Raw genomic sequence first — 19,415 nt, 5'->3', positions numbered from 1 at the left:
TTTTTCGAAATTATTTCTACTACAGTAAAATCGTTTTCCTTATTATTTGTTGCCTGTTGCCTATTGCCCGTTTGTCCGTTTGCTGCTTGCTGCTTGCTTGAAATTAGCGTAATTGCCGCTGCACCACTCAGGCACCTGCTGAGCTGCCAGTCGGTGTCTTGGCTCAAAGTCACGTTGTTGCCACTTTGCACCAATGGTTTCGGTTTTTGCAATTTTATCTTTGCTATTCAAATTACTCACTTTAAATTATATTTTGCTCTGGTTCAATATGAACGTGTCCAAACACTACCAACACCTTCCACATTCTTCCCGCTTCATTTCTAGCGGTAAACTTGGGGCCATCGCACACCCGTACCGCCATTATCAAGCTCGAAAATTTAATAATAAATTGTGCTTTTGTTAGGTGTCGATGATTGTGAATTGAAAGTGAATACTTGGATTGAATTTGATTTAAAATTCGCAATTGGTTTTTGTTCAGACTTTATATGATTTTAATGAAGTAATTTAGTTAATTCAATTTTTAGGATTAAAGATCAGAAGCAGCTAAAATTTTGGAAATTTGAAACTCTCATTAAGTCAGTTTGGAATTTTCAACTCTAACCTTAAATTGATGGAAATAATAGAGAGAAGGAGTTAATAAACATTTCACACTTTATTAAGACACTTCATTTTTAAAACGTAATTTTAATCTCAATAAAATATATAATATGTAATATTAATAAGAATACATATAAATAAATTAATATATATAAATATCTCAGTCAATCAAACGGTTCTAAAGTGTTTGAGTACAGGACGGGTTTTTCAGTTCAGTTTACATCCAGGACGGATTTTGATTCTCACATATCTCAAAACGAGATATCGATTCAGTTTAAAACTTTTCTACTTTGACTTTTCGTTTATAGGGATATTTTCGACAATTGTAAGGTAAGCGAGCTAGCCAAACGGGGTGCCTCAGATAATCATTAGGAACACCTTAAAAATCTGGGCAATTAGTTAACATCAAGTTAACATTTGTCGAATTTATTCTGTGCTTTTAATAAAAGATCGAAAGACTCAACACTATGTAGGCATATGTATGCAAGTTGGGCGCGTTCTGTTGAGAAAACATCAAGTACTCTCATTGAGAATGCTTTATAACATATTACTCTTATGGTAGCTTTGCTTACGGCTCACAACCGATTAGGGAACTATGAGTTAAAATCTCCCTTTTACTATAATTGTTCGTGTACCAATTTTGGAATGTACGATGAAATGTCTTACATTTGATTTGTTATTGTCCAACGTAGTACCGATTTACTATTTTTGAGGATGTTGGTCAACTTCAGAACATCGCACTTAAAAATTCTTCGTGGTTTGCCAAAGATTCAAACCTTATGTATATATATATATACATATATATATGTGATTATTAAACAAATCAGCCAAAAAAATGTGGAAGTAATATTGTATGTTCTAAGATTATAACAATATAGGAGCGACCATGAATATAATAAAGTTATAGTCTATATAACTTGGATACATTATTGGTCTACTGTATAAGTATATAGGAATTGAAAGAATATTGAGCTATATGGTAGTCCTTGAGCACCTGTGTTAGAACTACTTTTTCATAAGACAATCCATTAGTTCCTCGTCGAATATGCTGAAAATATCAAGTACGGAAAGCTTTTTTCTTTATGCACTCTAATAATTTTTTTTCTTCATTTATTAATGTATATGATAAATCATATACCATTCAATTAATAATAAAATAAATAATATATTATTTCATAAATAAGATGCAGTAAATATTATAAAATAGACGTAATTCTGATTATATGAGCTTTATTGGTTCTGGTTTTTATGCTGCATATTATTTATTTTTTAATTGTTGATTCCTTGACATTTAATACTAAATTTATAAAGAAATTCCGATTTACATATTTCCAATAGGAAATGTAATAATAATCCGCTTTGAGGAAGAAGCGGAATAAACTTCTAAATGTCGGTGTTGTTTATATAGATAATTGTATAAAATAAAAATAGAAATAAGACTTTCTTTATAAGTCTTTTATTTTAAAGATGAACATAAGCCTTTTTCCTATAGGTAGACTTTTTTTTATATTCCTTATTTCTTGAAAGTTGCTATTCATATTTTCTGTGATTATTAGACCAGTTCTGTTCACTTGGTGAGTACAAACTGAGTTATATACTGTTTTGTTTACCAGACCAGACCATACTCTTTTCAGAAAATTATAAAAGACACCTCTTATATGGTTTTGCAGTACTTATTGTTTTTTTTTGTCAAAGTATAGTTGAAAAATCACTCAAGTTTTGACTTATAAGGAATAGTGTCAGATTTGTTTTGAATACAAAAAGAAATAATTAGTTTTTAAAAGGTAAATATTACCAACTAAGTTAAGTATTAACATTGACTCTAGGGATGAATTACGTTTTCTCAAAGTTAATTATAGTTTTTCATTTACTTTCTTGATAAATTAAAAAAAATCCAATTAATGATTAGATACGTCCATTAAAAGTAAATGAGACGAACAATAATTATTTTGTGCTCCGCGTTGATTTTAAAAGTCTCACAAATATTGAATCGGCTCTAACCCTGACTGTACCTAACGTAATATATAGTATCTGTAAGATACACTGTGCCTAACTATGGTATATTTGTGAATTAAACTTCACTATGGCTTATTGATATGCATATTTTACTTTGTATCCAATTTGCTGAAAGGAAGTCGGAAAGAGCGTGTGTTTAATAGATTTGTTTGTTTCGAGTTAATTAATAACTTATGTTAAGCTGAAGTGAAGTGTGACTAAGTGGGTTAAAATGGATAATTAAACACTTAAAATACTACATTTAAACCAAAACCATACCAAAGTAGCGGCAAAAAAGTTGCAACGTAAACTTGCGATAGAAGGGTTTGTTTTGTTAAAAAAAAAGTTATTTATTAATAAAAGAAATATATTAACAACAGATGTAACAGTAAAAATTACAACTTATTTCTATATTCGAAATTAGTTTTTATGGTGCTGTAGATACAAATTGAATCCAGCAGCAAACTTCGAATTGCTGATTTATGACTTACGGCCATAAATAATTTGAATTTGATGATATGAATTTTTTCCTACATTATTTTTGGTATTATTGCATGCGAGATGAGATACATATTGTTTTTATATATATGTATTTAGATTTTTTTTTCGAAATATTTTGATATTAATTTTAATAAACTGAAAACATGAACAGCGTGAGAAATAATACGGAAATGTAAGGTTTTTTTCTTAAAGTTAAAGTTTTTTAAATTTTTATGGAAGCATTGGTCTACGAATGCCTTGCCAAGTGAATTTATTTGTAAGCAAAAGGAAAGTTGATTTCTTTTTATTATTTTTTAATTGTAAATATGTTTTCGTAATTTATATGAAAAATTTTTCAGTTTGATATCTTTCTTCATTTGTTCATTTGTTCATTTGTTCGTTTGTTTTATCAATTTGAGGAACTACAAAAATGTTGGTTCACTTTATTTTGTTGATGTAAATTAGCTTTTTAATAGTTTATCAAAGATTTTCGCACGTCATAAAGTCGCGCATATCTCACACAAAATATTCAATAAAATCTTGACAATAAATTTAGTATAAATAAATGCCAAAAGAATTTATTTTGTTAAAAAGCAATAAATCATAAAAATAAAAATTTGTAACCTAATTTAGAAAATGAAAAATGTCATAAAATTGGTTTATATTGTTTAATAGAGTATCTGAAATGAATTTGAACAAAGATTTTGAAACAACAAACAAGCTTTAATAAACTAACTAAAATAAGTGTTATTAAAATATTTAGAATAAGTGTAAATAAAATATTTAGAATAAGTGTTAATAAAATATTTAGAATAAGTGTTAATAAAATATTTGAAAGAAGCAATTGTGTGCCTGAGATAATAAGATAAATAAGAAGGTCAAACATATACACATAACTATAAGTATAACTATTTAGTTAATATTAACTTAGATTCATATCTGTACACATATATATTTTAAAATGCATTAAAGACTAAAAGAACAAAATATCACATGAAACGTCTCAATATCAGAAGAATATCGAATACGCATTTTCCACGCTGACCGTATTTGAAGACCCAGTGCGGATATACTTTACAAATTCTTGGATCTGAAACACAATCACCTGCCTCTCTCTTTCTTTGCATGGTCATCATCTTCTTCCCTCTATGGTTATAACTGGTCAGGAGCAAATATTTTCAAATACCTTCAACAAAAATCTAAAAAAATTTTATACATATATTTTGATTTATATAGATCCAAAATGCTTTGAGCTTTGAAAAAACCTTCACACACCGATATCTAAAAAAATTGTATGCAATACTGACTATTGCAAATCGTGTTCTTGAACACTCGCGGAAGAAATATTGGAACAGTTCTTATGTGTCTATCTATGCTTATCCAGGTCGAAGATTTTAGTACCTTACACTTCTTCTATCTAACTAGCTAACTAGGCATAACATCTTCAATAAGAAATCAGTTAAAAACTAACACCTTATTGGTGGTAAAACTCCGTTTCGTCAAAACTTTGAGACATGGATCACCAAAACGACTTTCTAGCTAATTTAGCAAGATTTTAGTACCTTACACTTCTTCTATCTAACTAGCTAACTGATTAATCCATATTAACAACAAATAGATATATTCAAATCAAAACAGGACACAATGAGAATAAAAATTTTTCGCAGTAAATATAATTTAATTGGGCGTATAATCTCCAGACATGAGTTTGAATGATATTGCAAAGAAATTTATCGACTAAAGTCTTCAAGACAGTAGACGAAACAATTGACCAGAAAAGAATGATACATACACAGAAGGTGGCACTGAAAGGTATAAACAAACGACACTTTTTAAAATATTGTGTATCTTTTGAGAATAAAACTAATTTAAGAAGAATACCTAGAATGCCGTGGCTTTGAATTTATGGAATATACTGTTGATTAGTTCGGACTTAAGAGACGTTGTTGGGCGTTATGTAGCTTTTAAGTCGTGGCTTTAAATCATAGGATGTGTTATTGATAAGTTTCTATCTTTGATATCGTTGTTGAAGCGTTGTATACAATATATTTTAGGAATGGTAACAAATGACGACAAAATATACAGAATTTCTAATTAGTAGGGTTTGCAGTACCCTACTCATTTATATGAGTAGGGTTTACACAGTACCCCAGCGAAGTGGGGCACTTTGTAAACGAGATAGTTATTTTGTCAGAGCTTTTCGCCTATCAAGTGAAGATCAAAATATCTTCTACTGAGAAACTCCTAAAATCAGATTGGTATTGAAGATGCCTGCATATCATAGAATGCTCTGTTGATAACTATGGATTTAAATAGTATTGCTAGAATGTATATATCTCTTGGAGATAAAACTAAATGAAATCAAAACGTCGGAAATGACATTATGAGATAAATTCGAAGAGTATGTTGCTGAGAGGTTTCAATCTAAAAAGCATATTATATTAAGAAGAGTTCTAGGTTTCAAAGCATTAACATTTTAGGATTTTAAATGCTACTATTTATCAAAATCAGAACTACAAAAAAGAAGGTTGAGAAGGTAAGGTAAAGTTGAAATTTTAAATCATTTATATTTTAACAACTAGTTACAGGGTTGGTTTAGTATAGTAGTAAATCTGCGATAAATTCGTTACATATCGTACATTAACCCATTGAGTTCCATTTTGTTTTTGGATGTGTGTTATATTATTCACATTGTTTTGTATTTGTTGACTACACTCAGAAAAATATACTGTAACCACATACTATATAGTGTAATTGATCTAATCATTTTGTTAGAAACATTTTAGCACATCTGGTAAAAAAGATAAAACCAACATATTGTTGAACCAGCATGATGCGCTTACTAAAAATATTTTGCCCTGCAATTGAGTTAAAAGTTGGTTAAATGAACCAAAATATTTTTCTGAGTGTACTTAAACTTTAACTTCTTGTCAAAAATAAATAACAGTTTAATAGTTAAAATAGTTCTCATTCATGGTCAGTAATAGTAAACACTAAATAGTTTATAGTGGAATAATGAAATATAACAGAATAAAAATGAGTCAATAAAAAAACAATTGATAAGTTTACGCTTAATGAACGCTTAATAAATAAACGAAACTGCCGGACATTGCATTTCGTTTCTTCTGCGACTGCAATAGTGCAACAGGCAGGCATTTGCAAAAGATTGCATAAAATTGCACAATAGCGCATCATAACTCCATAACTTGCGAATATCATCGTTAATTTGAATAACCAACAAAAACCAGACAGAAAAAAATTGTATCTTGAATTGCTTTTCATTCGTATATTAAAAAAGGTGTTGCGGTACACTTATGTAGAAGAAGATACTTGCATGCACTTTACACTTGCAACCGCACACTTCGATGGCTCAATAAAAAAAATTTCATATTTTTCTATGATTTGCCTTTGCGGTTGTGTGACTTAAAATTATTGTACATTAAAAACTGCAGATTCATGTATGTTGCAATTTTGAGTATCCGAAACAAGCAACAGTTGGAAATGCAACAAAAACATTTAAATGCACTTTGGACAGCTTCGCGGCTTCACGGCTTCACGGCTTCGTGGCTTAACTGATGAAGTGCGGCTTTGTACTGAGCCGGTTAGTCTGCATGGATTTAAATTGAGCTTCTCAAAACGTCAGCTTGGCTTTGTTTGGAGAAGAGTTTTTCAAACATCATTTAACTTATTTAAGCTGTTGTAACAAATGCGCAAAGATGCGGAAAATATGTTTTCGGTTTTGTGTTTTTTTTTTTGCCTAATTTTTTTGGTGAAAAAATTTTAATTAATAAATTTTTGTAATATAATTGCTTAGCATTTTCTAGAGAAATCTTTTGCTGAGAAAATTACTTAAGTTTGTATATGGTAGCCACTAGAGTTCGATATAGAGATCTCTAATAATGTCTAATAAGTTTGTTTAAAAAGCGTGCTAATTATTTCTAACAAAAGTAAATTGGTATGAAGCAACATCTTCCATTTGCTCCTTGGCTGTAATGAGAAATATTATTAAATTTAATTTTACAATAAATTTATTTAAAAAAAAATTATATATATTAATTATTGTTGCAAATGATTGCAGTTATACAATTTCTCGCTGCACCGCTGCTCTGCAGCTGTATGAGTCCTTCACTAAGAAACTGAAGTTAGTTTCCCACAAATGTTAACTTCTCATCTTCTCATCTTTTTGGTTGCAATTCATTATTTATAATTTTTTTTTATTTATTTATATTCATGAAATTCATTATTTACACTTTCAAAACAAACTTATGCACTCGTATATCTTCAAGTCAAAATATTTGATTGCTTCAATGTCACGATGTGTCAAAAGTGATAAACTTACAACAAAAAAATGCATAAAATTCATAAAATCATAAAATTAACATAATACACATTAATATATATATAAAAAAAACAAAAAAAAAATTTGTAATAAATAAAAGAGTTGCTATTAGCCTTCCAATGAAAATGAATTCGTATCCATTTAAGCCACAATAGCGACTTTGGAGGCAGTCAAGCAAACGAAGGCACAAAGCTTGAAGTTATTTGTACTAAAACTGGACCAAGATAGCCTAAATTATTGGTTGCCTAATGTAAATGTCGAACATTTTTATGGGCATTTAACAGCTCTGTAAGTCTTTGTTCCGCTGCTGCCAGCATAAAAAACAACAAAATTGACTAATATGAATGTAGGTAAATATCGATGTGATATCGATATCGATATTGATTTGTTTGTAGATAAAAGCCAAGATGCACGTAGTAAATTGAGAAAAATACATAAAGATGAGTATAAAGGCACAACCAATTTACATAATTTCACACTTTATTAAACCTAAACGAGGTAATATTGTATTTCATAAATTTCTTTGTATTTTAAGAAATATTAAGATTAGCTTAAAACCATTCAATAAACAAACTTGCAATTATGAATTGTGCATTTGCATTTTTAATTATTTTACGACTTAGTATCGAATTTATTGGCTCGATTTTTGTCTGACAATCTGTTCGACAACTCATTGGATATTTTGACATTCTTAGTATACCTACTATACATTTATGATAGCTCACGGCAGATGTTGATACTGGCTTAAGCTGTGATTATCTTCATCAACACCTCGTTTTATTGAGATACATATTTCGAGCAACTCAATTGATGCGATTTGATCAATTAATTGCATTTTATGAGTTCAAATAAAATTTCAAATTTTATTGATTATTGGCTTCGAAGTTTAATAGATTAATTTGCAAATCTTGTTTGTATCTGAATTAAGCGTATAAATGCTGTTAAAAATGCGAAAAATATTTAAATATTAAATGAAAAAAAAATTAATTCATTTATTGTATAACAGATAAAACATATTAAATTGATGTAACTATATTATAATATATTAGAAAGGTTTGAGGAAATTATGTTTCGTAAAACAGTCATGTTAATTGGGTTAAAAAACAAGCTAAGGCTAATGTTTATATTTTAATTATTAAGTAAATTCAAATTAATAAAATTTCAAAATTTAATTTTAATATTAATTATACAGTTAATTAATTTATTAATTTGTTTTAAAAGTAAATATATATTTTATTATCAAGTACATGTCCTTCTTAAAACAATTAAACACACTTCAATAACATAGGTAGCAAGGAGTTGGCTTAAGGGTTGAAGAATATATCCGAAATTAATCCAAGTCTAAGAATTTAATAAGTCCTTTGAAAAACAAGTAAATACTTTCCTGAAGATGACTATCGAAGATAATCGAAATATTATTCGATTATATTTTTTATTTTGTATTTAAATTGACCAATTACCCCGCTAAAAATTTGTTATGAAAAGTAAGGAGTGATAAATTTAAACTGATTTCAATTGTAAGAAACTTGTCACCTTAATGAAGCTTAGTCATTAATCAATAGGGTACAAATCGGTATGTGGCATGAAAAGAGATGACCGACGTCATGCGCAATTTTCTGGAAGACATATAACCGACACACGTATTTAAGCTGGACAAATCTGTTTAGCACATGCCTATAACTTAACTCAATTGCGCCAGAACAGTTATTAATACACTTAAGAGACATCTTTTATTTTTGGAGATTTTGGATAGAGGATTATTGTGAATTTTGTTGCGAAGAGTCCTAATTCAACATCTAGGGCAGAAAGTTCCTGTTGCTATTCAACCTATTCAACTAAAAGATATGTTCAATTGCATATTATATATAAAGACAATATCTCATGCTATCGTAACACTTTATGAGATAAGTAATCTTCAAAATGATGTCTGAATCTTATTAAGTATGTATTATAAATCAAATCGCCACATTTTGTTCTATAGAATTATTTTCATTTTCTCAAAGCGTTTTAAAACAATTTAGTTAATAAAACAAAATATAATAAGCTAATTAATATAGTAAAAACCAACGTAAAAAGTGTTTGACGATTGTAAGATAAGCTTGTAATTTTGTTTATTATATTTACTATAATCAAATTTATTAAGTGGGGTTTCACGCTTTAGAGCTATATGTTTGAAGAATACCTAAGTAGAGTCAATTTAAACATCAGCGGACATGACTTCTAATAATCAATATGGCTCTAAAATGATTTAAATTAATTCAAACCTCATTTGCTAATGGTTTGTACGTTTGAAGGTTATATACAAGAAAATCATTTAATCTGCATACGAAATCATGAGGGCCACGAAGGTATTAAATGGCTGAACTATATAGTTAGAAAAAGTGCAAAAAAATTTCTTCATAGTCCCTTAAATATTCTGCAGAGGTAACTATAGTTCAAATAATAACTTAATTCATGAATCGGTTATTTTGCTGACTTCTTGAAAAAGGGTATACTGCAAGTAAAGAGGCTAAACAACCTCTAAATGAATACAGATGGGAACTGCTTTATATCATATTGGAATATATATAAAAAGGTCATTGTAAATTCAAATTATATATCATTTAAGAACAAAAGGATTTGAAGACTATTATTTCTGTAGATTTTACACTGCAGAATATATATTATACACATATACTATGTTGCAAATAAACTAAGAATAAATTACCTAGGATCTAAGACCAGTACATCCAGAATACACAGTTAACACTTTTATGTATCCACAGCAGTTCTTAGGTTTTTCAATATCCCAAAACTGTGGTGAGTTAAATGAAAGATTGTACATAAGATTCTATAAGGTACCGAATAGTGTACTTATACTCTAAACTACTTAAAATAATAATAATGTCAAATCGGTTGATAAGGTGTTGTATGTTTGCTTTATAAAGTCAATATCATTTGAACTTTGACTCTCTCTTAAGTAGTGGAGAAAACTTAGCACTTGAGTTTAGTGCTGGAGTTTAGCACTTGACTCTGTGCTAAACTAACAATGATGTAACAATGAGTGACAGATTCATAATTATAGATCTGGGCATAAGACCCATAATATAACTAAGAATAACTAATATCTTAATATAACTAAGAATATTTAGTTAAATAATACTTAGTAGATAATTACAAGTCAAAACTTGTTGTATCTTATAATAATAAATTATTCATTTAATGTGAACGCTTCATTTTATGTATGAATCTGTAACTAAGATATAGAATTTTAATCAACTAATTGTCTTGAAGTAAGTGACCTAGATATTAATAATACATTTGTAGCAGTAAGTCATTTATTTGTAAGTTGCAATAATAACTCTTTCGTTTTGTTTTATTTACTATTTATTTTATTTACTATATATAGATTATTTTTAATTTATTTAAGTGCATGCATTTGTGAGGTGTTTCGCAACTATGCTGGTTGCAAAACTTGAAAAGATGCTGCGATGAAACAAAGCAAACGACGATGCAATTGAAGATAACATTTTACATTTTTCGACAAAACTTTGAATCAAAAATGCGTTTACAAAAACCTTAAGTATTAACGGAAATGTTCCAACGATCGGTTGAAGGTTGCATAAAAAACCTCTTCAAATATTTGTTTTAAAACTTTTAAGTACTTAATATTTCTGAATTTTCATTTTCAACTTGAAATTTATAAAAACCTAAATTATTTTTAATACCACATACTCGTAAATACAATAGCCGATGCTTGAAATGGAGATGTAAGGTCATCAAATTGCTGTACTTAAAGTAATCTTACATGAGTAGAAGTACTTACCTATTATATAAATGACATTTATATACTTATAGTTAAGTTCATTAACTTAAGTAGACGTTAATTATTCACAAATTTAGATAATTGTTTATAAAATGGAAAAGGTCAATTTTTAAGTTCCCATCTACTAATATGCGTATCACCTATTCCGAAAACTAATTTAGTAACAAATATCAATCAGAAAGGAGAGTTATTTTTTTCAGATTTGTATAGTATAAGTTATATTACAGCACTAACCACATTTATCTTAAAATTGAGTTGACTTTAATAACATACAAATATATATAGTTTATATCATTTTATGATTCATATGTTTAAATATTCCTTTCTATATAATATCATATGTTGATTTATAGGGTAAAGGAAGCACTCCATTAATAATTTCATAAATTGATTCTGTTTTTATTTTTGTTAGCCTATAATTCGCTAATTAATATGTATAATGAATTATAATTAAAAATGATTTTTGTTGTATATAAGTTAACAAGCTTAATACAAGATATGTCAATTTCTAGGTACACAAGTTAAGCATATAACTATTGCATATATTTTATGAAAGGCAATAAACGTTTTAAGATTTCAGAAATTGATATAATAGAGCTCAGGAATTAAACAATAATAAAAAAATTAAAAAAGTTAAGTTTAGAATAACAAAAAGTTAACTTGAGTTAAGAAGAAGTTAGAAGTACATTATAACAGAACCCTTCAGTTATTAAAAATTTATTCTTTTGTAATTTATATAGTTTAAAGTAATCAATCTGGTGTTTTCTATGTCGGCCACTGTAAATAAAAATTTGTTGAAATTTATCACTCCAGAAAATAAAATTTTAATTTATTGCGGCACTTACAGGATTTTACCTAAAGAAGTTCTTCTTTTCGAAAGACTCTGAGGAGCTTGATATCTTCCAATGTTCTTGTTCTTTTTGTCTCTCTTAGTGTCTTAATAGCTTAACAACTTGATTCTACAGCTCCTTCTAAATAGTTGTAATATCGAGTCTAATAAAGAGTCATCTAAATACTCATAAATAAATAATCTAATAAATAGTTGATACGCAAAATTTTATGAGCGGTCCTTTTAAGTTTATGCTGTAAATTATAAATCAAAACTAGTGACTAAAATAAATTTGATATATAATAGGATTTCGAAAAAATTATGAAAAAAAAGTCTCTTATGTTAAAATACTTAAGTATGCAAGATCACATCATATAGGAAATAGACAAATAGACAGAAAATGGCTTATTTATACTATGTATATCATGAGCAATGTGATGTATACATAGAACTTGGCAATAAGCTCTGAATTAAGGAAAAGATGGTCAGCAAGGTCCATACCGAAAATGAAATCGTGGATAAGCACAAATATTAGAGTGCTAAGTTACTATCTAACACTCTATCTGGTATCAATAACGTAAAAACAAAGCAATTCAGCTGTGTTCGTTGAACCGATGCGATTAATGTTGAGCATACAGTTTTTAAATGCGGAAGATCACAAGGAAGAAGAGTCTCATTAGAACAAGTAGAAAGACATTTTACTCTCGAAAATATTATTATAAAGATTAACTAGATAAAAAGTTGCATTAGCATACAACTAGAACAAAATCACTTAATATAAAAATATATCGAAAAATATATATGAAAATAAACAAGACTAACACAGGTTGAAATAAAGGAAAAATAATCGAGAAATTCTATCTTGAAGTAATGTTTCGATATTTTTAAGATTGAATAGACCTTCTTGATATAAAGAAGTTTTTCAGTCTGTGCAAATTGTATATGCTACTATAATCTAGTGACATAGTGAAGATATGTTGAATATCTTTCAATCTTTTTTTCATAAAAACCAAACAAAAAAAAAAACAAATTATCTTAAAATTAAAAAATTATATGGAATGTACAGAAAAAAATTGTCATACCTAAAGTTTCTACAGCTCCGAAAAAGAATGAATATGAGATATGTAGTTTATGAGTTATAGTGTTGGTTGGAGTGGCGGCCTTGTTTACCCAAGAAAGCCCGCTTGAGCACAAATAATGGCCCGTTGTGGTAAAGAGTTATAGTGTAGGAGAGTCTAAGTTCTAGAGTTATTCTAGAACTGTAAACTGGCCGATAAATAAATATTTAAAAGAGGAAACTTGTAGACATTTTAAAATTGATATTTTCGTCATTATAAGATATTGAAATAAGAAGTTATTTAGGACATTTCTTCTTCTTTTCTTTATACTATTGTCATTTATATCTTTAATATATAACTCTGTTACTTTATTATGATTTATTTAATTTTTGTTATTAATTTATTGTAGGTACCAATTGAAAGAAATCATTATTGAGTGTAGAGAGAGTTTAGGGACTAATTGAAATAATTCATTATTGTGTGTAGAGACAGTTTAGGGACTACAGCGAGTGGATGCTATATATTTCTTAATAATGAAAGAATAATTGTTATACTTACCTTATCAGATTCTAATACTGACTTATGAGGTGACTAGATTTTAAGTTCGTTGTCCCTTAAGTCTGGGCAAACAGTTTTAGTATACTAAAATATTTGGACTTTAGGAGCAAATGTGCATACTTTTGTGTGGTTAAGTTCACATAACCATAACAAAATATTATCTCTTAAATTTAAGCAGAATCAAAAAGTGTCAAAATCGTATTAAAAATGTGATAATTGTGATATATTGCGATATATTGACCAGTTGTGTGTAAAATGCCTCCTGGTCATAATTAGGAAGAATTCAAAATTATCAAAATCATTCTGTTATTGACTGTCTATATATCGAGGTCCTTAGAAAAAATTAAGAACCAATTATTGTATATTATAGTAAGAAGTTTCAAGTCCAAAAAAATAAAAATATAGATTATTTTTTAATATCACTTCCGTGATGCTTCACATTGATTTCACTTTTATACTTTGAACTACTTTTGATTTTAAAATGAATATGAAATATAAAAATTCATTTTATAAACATTTGTGTTTCACTTCACTCAAGATACATCTACTTTGTATTCAATATTATATATTGTACAATATTTATCTTAATGTATTGCATATTCAATGAATCCATGCTGTGAGCTTATCGTCCATATCTTAAAGGTAGGATTAAAATATTTGAAATCATTGCAAATCGCGCTATTTCACTATTTATCGTTATTACCAAAAAAAAATCGTGGGAAATAAAAATAAAAAAAAATATAAAAAAATAAAAAAAAAATATAAAAAAATAAAAAAAAATCAAATCCAATATTTTATGTTACAGAAAACCAAGAAAAAGGCGAGGCCAATATGTTCAATAAAAATAGCTTCTACAATAGAAAATACTGCGCGACATAAACGACGAATGGACATGACAACATGTTTCCCCCCCCTTAATGCCAGCAATAACGAATTTTTGTATCTTGTATCTTTTGTATTCACTGCTCGACAGTTCATTCAGAGAAGGGCGCAACAGTGGGCGGTTAAAATGTTGAAATCAAATTCCTATACCATTACGTGTGTGTATGTAATTTTTTAAATGAATTCAAAAAAAAAAAAGGAAAAAAAAATAATTATAATTTTTAAACAATTTCCACAAATAATTTTTATTTTTATTTTTATTTTTTATTTATACCCTTTTTGGCTCTGATCTTTCTTTTGTTTTAGCTGTGCTTTCTTTGTGTTTGTCAAAGTATCTTTTGCCATATTTCATAATTGTTTATTGCCAACGTAACAATTTTTATAGAAAAATTGATAAAAAAAAAGAAAAAAAATTTTAAAATTTTAATTTTAATATTTTTCTATGATTTTTTATTAATTTTTTTGTGTTGTTTTTGTTAATTTTTATGCGCGCAATTATGCTTCACATTGGCTTTTGGTCGAGATGTCAGACTTTGTTTTGCCTCAAGTTATTGTTATTGTTATTGCCGCTGTTGTAGGCATTTTTAGTGAAGATGTTGCTGCTGCTGCTGCTGTTGTTGTTGTTGTTGTTGTTGCTGTTGCTGTTATTGTTATTGTTATTGCGGCAGTAGTTGAAGATGTTGCTGTTGAGGTTTACGAGAAGCTGCAATGTCAATGGCATCGTTGCTGCTTACAAAATAAATCTTCGGTTTCACTTTTGGCCAAAGACTTGCAGTGTTAAAAGTAGTTGTTTTCCTTAGTCTCATCATTTTTTTTTTTCATTGCATTTTAACCAGCAAAATCTGAAGTTTTTATAAACTGAAATTTTTTTTTCATTGAAATATTATATAAAATACTCAATTTCTTCTGTTTTATTGCTCTGTGCATAATGCAATGTCCCATTCGTTTCGTGCCACTTGAGTTTTCGATTTTTTTCTGCTTTTTTCTTTATAGATATTGCTTAAAGGTTTACTTTTCTACGTTTTGATTGTTTTTACTCTATTTTTAAATTTGATTTTAATAGACTTAATAGGTCTTTTGGTGGGCGTGTTGTGGTTAAAAGTTACTTGCGCTGAGTTAAGTATCTATAATTCATTTCTTTCTTCTTGTAGATGTTTTGTTAACCGTTGATGTAATCGTGATTATTGTTTTTTATTTCTATTACAAGAAAGTAAAATTTCAAAAAGGTTAAGAAATTTTAAGCTCATCAACTTTAACGGATTCTTTAATGGTTAAGATTGGTCACAGTTAAATCGTTTGTGTTGTAAGTAACGATGAGTTGAAGCAAATAACAAACAGACGTTTTATTGTGTGAAATTACAAGGCGCACATACGATTGGGTCACATACCACATACCGACATCCTGCACTAAACATTGACATGAAACCATCACATTACTCGACAGCACAGGTAACCGCAAGTATCTTGCAAAAGGACAATTTACGGCAATTGTGGTGGATACTATGTTCGAGTGGCTGCTTACTTCATGAGAAGACATGCCTGTTTAGGACATTTACGTGTATGCATTGTGATATCACTGTGTAAGTAGCATTGTAATTATGATTAAAAGGGATCTGCTTTAATTTTTATTTTAGTCAAGGATAACTATCGCGGTGCAAAGGTTTCAGTTCCACTTTGTGATTGGAATGAAAAGGGAACTTTTTTTAATTTCAATATTAACGACATCACATGCATACTTGAAGAACAGAATAATGCTGATGAACGCCTTCTGTTGGACTATAACACAGTATATATTATTATAAGAGAAGATAATGATATGTGACAACCTATAAAATCTAATGTACAATCTCTATAGAGATTCTCTTTAGTTAACTTTGACAATTAAGGCTATTGATAAACTTAACCCTGCCTTTTGGAGTAGTAAGTGTTAAACATAAAGTTTATTGACATCAGATCTCTTATGGTTACTTTCAAAATTACTTTCAGTCATTTTTTTAATTTTGCAATGCATTTTGGGTCTATATCTCAGCCGTCGTTTCGTTTAATGAAACTAGAATGGAGGTACTGGATTCGTTTCTTAGCAATCGCAATGTACGAATAGAAAATATATGGGTAAAAGCTTCAAACCACATTTTTCAGAATCTACAGGAGTCAGTGTTCTTTAGTTTAATATTATAAAAGTGACTGTTAGCAGAGGCATATCTAATTTAGAAACCAGTGATTAATTTAAGATCAAATCAGTGTCGACTAAGAAATCTGTTATAGTTGTTGAATAAAGTTATAGATTTTTAGTCTACCTTAAGTCCTTAAATTCGTCTCAGACTTTCTCGAACACTTTATAATCGATGTTTCTAAATACTCAACCAGTCTAAGAAATAAATATCGAATTGTCAATAGCAATTTCTTTTTCGCCAATTTTCTACGACATAAGTTGTGAAAAGGAACCCGTAACATGTCTATCTATAAAGCAGTATTCTACCAGTAAGATAGTTGTAATTGGGAAGAGCTAAGCCATGCAAAAATAACTCGAAAATCCATGTAGCAGACTTCTGACCTCTTTTAAGAGTTTAGATTGAATAGAAATAATAAGTCTTTGATGCTAGATTAGTTAGAATTAATTTGAAAAAGCGCGTTTAAACTTTTCTTTTACCTTTTAGCATATTTATATAACGTTTTACTGTATCAGTTGCCAGTTCTAACTCTAATAAAATACGGAAGCACATTAATACAAGAGATAATTAGCATAACAATAGATATTTATCTATCAGTCCAACTACAAGTTCGCTTCACAGATATAAATCTCAAATCCATGTAAGGCAAAATTAGAGCTCTGCATTATTAAATAGTTTTGAGATGCTTAGGCGACTGAAAATTGGGAAATAAATAAGAGGTCGATTTATTAAGAGATGTTGTTAATAAGTCAATTATTATTATATACCGTACTGTTGCAAACATTTCCTATGATAGGCTAAAATCATCTTTGGAGTAACTTATGGATAAGGATATACGTTAATTATTTAATGAAGAATGCCATTAAATCACTTGTAAGTAAAGAGGTGATAAAATGATGATGACAATTCCTTTATTTGAAATCTAGCTTTTATAATATCTTTATCTTATATAAAAAAATTATCTTAAAGCATTATTTTTTGTACTGAAATACCCAATTTCATATATGTCACTGAACGTTAAAATACAATAAAATTAGTTGGTCTATAAATATTGGTTGTTTTAACTTTCTCATACATTATAAATAATATATTCAGGAAAAACTTAGAAAATGCAGCATTACGAGTATTAATAAAAACTACTAATCCGTAAGCTATTTGACATCTTTCTTGCAAAAGTGTTTATTAGAGATAAGTTATTTATTACTAATGTCAATATGTAAGCATTCCGTCAGTTTTACGAGTATTTCTATTCCTTATAATATTGCTTACAAAGTCGCTTACTCAATAATATGTTTTCAATATTCATTATTAAGTTCATTAATTCGGAGCCTAACGGCTGTTTCAATGTAATTATATGTTTGACATGTTAATTTGTTAAAATGTTTAGTTTATTAAGTGAAAACTGTGAATGACTTTTCAATTTTCTATGATGTCATAACTTTGTGCCATTATTTGCATAAAGTAATGTTTATGTTACTGCATAAAATTTAATAGCAATAAAAAATTATTATTTTTCATTATTTGTAATTTGAAACTATGTAATATTGAAATGAGGCACATTCCCAGATAATACACTGAATTATGAAAACACATTTTTAGTAGTCAGCAAAATTAGCTATGGAGTAGAGATTCAGGCTTTAATTAGAGAAGACAATTACCACCATAGTAGTGCTCTTAAGCACTACTAGTGACACTAACAGATATATCTGCTATTTGTACTACCTTGTGCTATTTGAGGTCGTAAGGATCATGGTCAGTATTTTTAATATACAATAAAAATATTTTAAAAGAACAATAAATTTAGAAACTATTAAAATCAAATAAAAATCTCTAAAAATATCCTTCATACTATTGTAATTGGAGAGATCTCTTACTTAGTTCGTGAGGATTTAAAACATATATTTTTAAGCAATGTGATTAAACAAATAGTTCCCTTCGTATGCTTATCTGACAGTCGACAATTAATTTTTTTATCAACAGAATATAATAAATAAAATATAAAATAATAATATCATAATATATAATATAAAATAATAACAATATAAAATAAATGATGAGCTTCTGATTTTGTTAAAAGACTATATTGCTTAAATGTAACTTTACGGAATCGGATGGGGTGCAACATATAGTGCGACATCTTTCTCGATTTGCGACAAGTGGATAGTGCTTATAGAATCCGGATGGAAAAAGAATCATGTAGTGTCATGGATATTCTTGGCATAATGAGGGAAAAACTGTTTGCAAACAATTAGGTGTTTATAACGAAATAACAGTTGTGAGAAATCATGAAGGCTAAAGCAACAGAGATGCTGAAAAAATGTTACGTAAATTAAATTTAATAGATATGGATACATAGCATGTAGTTTGTCCACTGAAACCTCACTTATTAGTAAATAAATAAATATTAATTATTAAATAATAAATAATCACTTAATAAGCAATAAAAATTTGCAAGTAATTATATATCTATTTGATAATCTATACAATATGCTTATACTTATACAAATCATTATACATTATACCAGAGGAGCACATAAAGCATATTAAAATAATCATACAGTTTATGATGCTTAAACTTCCTTATCCTTAGTAACCAGGACCAAGTTTGGTAACCACTGGCCTAAAGGTTGTACTTTAACTATTGTAGGCAATAAAATAGAACAGTACTAGCCAAATGAAAGTTTCAGGTAGTAGGGGTTTC

This window comes from Teleopsis dalmanni, chromosome 2 (assembly GCF_002237135.1).
Source record: "Teleopsis dalmanni isolate 2A chromosome 2, ASM223713v2, whole genome shotgun sequence".
Lineage (NCBI taxonomy): Eukaryota > Metazoa > Arthropoda > Insecta > Diptera > Diopsidae > Teleopsis > Teleopsis dalmanni.
This window is presented reverse-complemented; position numbering follows the sequence as displayed.